Source organism: Colobus angolensis, unplaced genomic scaffold (assembly GCF_000951035.1).
Source record: "Colobus angolensis palliatus isolate OR3802 unplaced genomic scaffold, Cang.pa_1.0 Scaffold45, whole genome shotgun sequence".
In the NCBI taxonomy this organism is placed as follows: domain Eukaryota; kingdom Metazoa; phylum Chordata; class Mammalia; order Primates; family Cercopithecidae; genus Colobus; species Colobus angolensis.
Genome location: NW_012117932.1, coordinates 4,233,541 through 4,238,301, shown reverse-complemented (window position 1 = coordinate 4,238,301; position 4,761 = coordinate 4,233,541). Strand labels below are relative to the sequence as shown.

Here is a 4,761-nt window from a genome sequence, read left to right as displayed (position 1 = left end):
GTTCGGGGGCAGCGGGGGAAATCTCCCGAAGAGCTGTGTTCTTTCGGCGGAAAGGGCCCCGCTGGCTTCCCGCCTCGCCATGATCCAGACTGAGCTTATAGGTGTCGAGCTCGCGGCGCCGCGCTGGCTGGCTAAACCCTCTGTGGCTGGGTCGCGTGGACGCGGAGGCGGGAAGCTTCAGGCCCGCGGTACTCGCCGGGTGCAGAGTCCCCCGAAGCGAGCACCGCGAAGCTGGTCGGTGAGAACGTCAGAAGGGCACTCTGTGACGTCACAGCGCCCCCGCCCGCACTCTCTGGGGTCCCTGGAGCGCCGACGGCATTCGGGGTGCGGGGGTGACTCCAGCGCCCTAGTTTTCTCTCTACCTGTGCTTCGCGGTCTCCCACGTACCTGTAAATTGTGAAAGAACCCACGCCACAGTTACTAGGGTTAAATTAGATGTTCGCAAAATTCTTAAGGCCTAATGCATTTTCAATAAAAGCCTTTAATCGTCATTACTGGGCAACGTTTCTTTAACTATCCTTATCGTGGGCAGGTAGTGCCCTAACTCAACAAATAAAATGCCATTGTTACAGGACTAGGTTTACTCTCCGATTCTTAGAAGTCGTGACTATTGCATACTTGAGAGTGATATGTAAATTCAGAAACCCAAAGGCAGCAGATAGAGGGGTTTTTCAAATCTCAGAATATAAGCTTGGATAATAGTGCGTTTTCTGTTTTACTAGGTTTGCTAAAACCTAGTATGGACAGACTTACAAAGTTAGTATTATGTTAGAAACCTAGATTTGCTTGTTGATGTCAAGACGTTTCAAGGTCGTGGGGTATGTATGTATAATTGGCTACACATATGCTAGAGGTAGACACCAACTGGAACGAAATTGTGAAGGCGTGTTTGGGGAACATAAATCGTTTGGCTAGAAGTGGGGAAAACTGAGCGGTAGATTGTGGAAGATAAAATTGGAAAGACATAAATTGTGGCCAAATGCCGTTTATGTTCCTTAAGGTGGAGGTGGAGGAAGAGAAAACAAAAAAGTGATCCCCAATTCTAATGGGATTTCTTTGAAGTCTCATGTTTTATTTAACTGTCAAATTCATGCGAATGTCTCTTTCTATTCCTTTATATAGCGGTGTTTGAGTTAAATGACTCAAAGGAAAACACAAATTGTTTTTCTAATTCTTAGTTAATGGGTAAGATGAATTGCCTCTCTACTTCAGCAAATTGAGATTAGAACTGGAGGTTCATCATCAGGGCAATTTCTCATTTCTCTGTAATACCAAATTATACAAGCACACCTCTTTCATGTCTTTAGAAGAGATTTCAGGATCATCTCTAAGAGATTTTTTTTTTTAATGGTGCCAGAGAAGTGTACTGCAGTATTCTGGGCAGCTCTTAGTGGTAACATTGATGTCTTATCTTGTTGAGAGATCGAGTCTGAATCAGTTTCTTAATGGCAGTATGGCATCACTTTTGTTCTCAGAATATCAAACAATTTTTTTTCATCCAAGAAAGATGGTGAGTTTGTTGTTTGTTTAATTTTCATCACAAGTAAATAAAAGCGTTTGAAATGACCCAGTTCCTTAATTAGTTCTCTTCAATTGACTCTTAATTTTTATTTTACAGAGTAAAATATTTAAGAGTAAAATATTTCTACAGAAATAAATATTTCTGCAGAGTAAAATATTTAAGTGGCCTTGTATCAGTTATTTATTGCTACATAACAAAGTTCCCCCAAATTTAGTGGTCCCTGAAGAAGTTCCCCATTCCCTTCCTCCTTGGATTTAGCTCAAGCGTCAGTCAGGCAGCACAGACCCAGACCAGGTGCAGCTCAGAGGTGGTGAACAATAGCTCTTCATGTCTGCAATTAAAAATGGCCTCCAGTAAAACTACAGTCATCCTTTGGTATCCTTATGAAATTGGTTTCTAGACCAGGACCCCTAGGAAAATCCAAGGCTGCTCAAGTCCCTCTCATAAAAGGGCGAAGTATTTGCATACAACCTACAGACATCCTCCTGCATACTTTAAATCATGTCTAAATTACTTATAATACCTAATACAATATAAATGCTATGTAAATGGATTGTTATACTATATTGTTTTTCATTTGTATTTTTTTGTTGTTTTATTGTGATTTTAAAATATGTTCTATCCTCAGTTGATAGAATCCAGGCAGGCGGAACCCAAGGATACTGAGGGCCACAGTACATTGCAAAAAAAAAAGGGGAGGGGGGGGACAAAAGACTTAATGGAAAAAGTATAAAAGCTGATGAAGCCGAGCCTGAGGATTTTATGGTGGAAAAAGTACTACACCAAGGTGTGGTGAATGGGAAGGTGGAATATTCCCTGAAAGGGAACGGATTTACACTTGCTGACAATAATTGAGAACCTGAAGAAAACTTAGATTTTCCTAAGTTAATTGAAGTATTTCTTAATCCTCAAACTGGTAAAGGAAAAGATAGTACAAAAAGAAAATCTTTATCCGATAGTGAATCTGATGACGGCAAATGAAAGGGATGCTACTGAAAAACCAGGAGACTTTGCCAGAACTCTTGATCCCAAGCAAACAATTGGTGCCACAGACTGCAGTGAAGAATGAATGTGTATAATGGAATGGAAAGATTCAGATGGGGCCGACGTGGTGCTGGCAAAGAGGCAAACACGAAGTGTCCTCAAATAGCAAATTATGTTTATGAAGAGAGACTAACTTGGCATTCCTGTCCAGAAGATGAAACTCAAAAATTGTTGCACTGCAGTATACTGCCATATAGTGTGTGTGTACGTGTGTAAAACCTAGGTCTTGATTTTCTTATTAGTGTGAAATATTCTATGTTTTAAAAAATAGAGATAGAGTCTCACTATGTTGCCCAGGTTGGTCTCAAACTCTGGGCTCAAGTGATCCTCCTGCTTTGGCTTCCCAAAAGTGCTGGGACTACAGAAATGAGCCACCGTGCCTAGCCAGCTATTTTCTAATGAAATCTATTTTCTACTTCAAAATCTTGTTTTGAAGTAGAATCGAGAGAGTTTTGGGGGTTTGTTTTGGGGATTTGTTGGGGGTTTTTCATCAATAGCACTTGTTACTTTTGAACAAGTAGAAAAAAGCTTTCTGTAGCTGCTTCATTTACCAGAAAAGAATATTTGATTCCATGGTATATTATTTCCTCTGCATTGGAGAACAGGTTTTCTAAATGTTGGGAACATTTTCCATAATCGTTAATCAATCATAACTTGTGTTTAACCTATAACGCCTAAGGCTATTCTGAATTTTTATTTGTTTGTGTATATGTAAATACACACATACATAGTTGTGGTTTTGTTTTTTACACGACCTAAGAAATGGCATTTCACAATCATGGGTAAATTCAAGTTTTCTTCTGGAATGCCATCATTCTAAGCAGCCCAAGGAATAGATCACCTTAAGTTAAAATTTTTCGTAAAGCCACAATGTTTCAAATTGAATAATTTGTAATTAATTGGCCAAGTTAAATACAATGTAAACAATTTAAATTGTACAATTTAAAGAAGCCAAATCAGAGCCAGGTGCGGTGGCTCACGCCTGTAATCCCAGCACTTTAGGAGGCCAGGCGGCCTGATCACCTGAGGTCGGGAGTTCAAGACCAGCCTGACCAACATGGAGAAACCCCATCTCCCCTAAAAATACAAAATTAACTGGGCATGGTGGTACATGCCTGTAATCTTAGCTACTTGGGAGGCTGAGACAGGAGAACCACTGGAACCCTGGAGGCAGAGGTTGTGGTGAACTGAGATTGCACCATTGCACTCTAGGCTGGGCAATAAGAGCAAAACTCCTTCTCAAAAAAAGGAAGCCAAGTCAGAGTCCATAATGTCTACAGCTATAGCCATATAAAAGCAACAGTTTATTTGCAAAACCTTCTAAAAGGAGAAATTTTATCACCAACAACCTCCCTACTCAGATAAGGAAACCAGACAGATACTGATGTGGCTTTTTTTTTTTTTTTTGACGGTCTTGTAATGTTGCCAAGACTGGTGTGCCATGGTACAATTATAGCTAACTGCAGCCTTGAACTCATGGGTTCAATCAATCCTTACGCCTCAGCCTCCCAAGTAGCTAGGACTACAGGCACATGCCACCACATCCAGCTAATTTTAAAATTTCTTTGTAGAGATAGGGTCTTGCTTTCTTTTCCAAGCTGCTCTCGAACTCTCGGCCTTGAGCGACCCTCCCACCTCAGCCTCCCAAAGTGCTGGGATTGCAGACATAAACCACCACTCTCAGTCCCATACTGGTGTGTTTTAATTAGTCAAGCAAGGCTTAGCTAAGTGGGCATTTAAAGATTCCTTCTGAAGAACCATTTCTTTACAAAAAGTTGAAAATCTTATGCTGTATTGGCCAAAAGGTCATAATTCATGGAATGTCTTTGTGCATGAAACTAAATAGATGGTTGGAGATGTTGCTGTTTAAGACCTGGTGGCATACATGGGTGAACAATTGCAATGTAAACTCTTGACTTGCATGCTTTTTCTTTACCTCAACCCATTGATTACATGTAGGCTCAATCCTTTCACTACTTAGGTTACTGGTTCAGAAGAAGCCAGGAAAAACAGTAACACTATAGTAATAAGAATGTTGCCTGAGTGTGTATTGCTTACTTTCTTGTAGATACTGCTGAATAGCGATCAATATGTAGCTTTATATTTTTAAAAATAAATGACTTAGTGGCTTAAATAGGAATCATTTATTTGCTTGTGATCGACAATTTGGGCTAAGCTCAGCTGAACAGATCTTC

General features: G+C 40.4%; 1 pseudogene; it reads left to right on the top strand.

Annotated features, from left to right (window-relative positions):
- The first annotated feature begins 79 nt into the window (after positions 1-79).
- Positions 80-2,782, top strand: LOC105523097 (annotated as a pseudogene).
- The last annotated feature ends 1,979 nt before the right edge of the window (positions 2,783-4,761 follow it).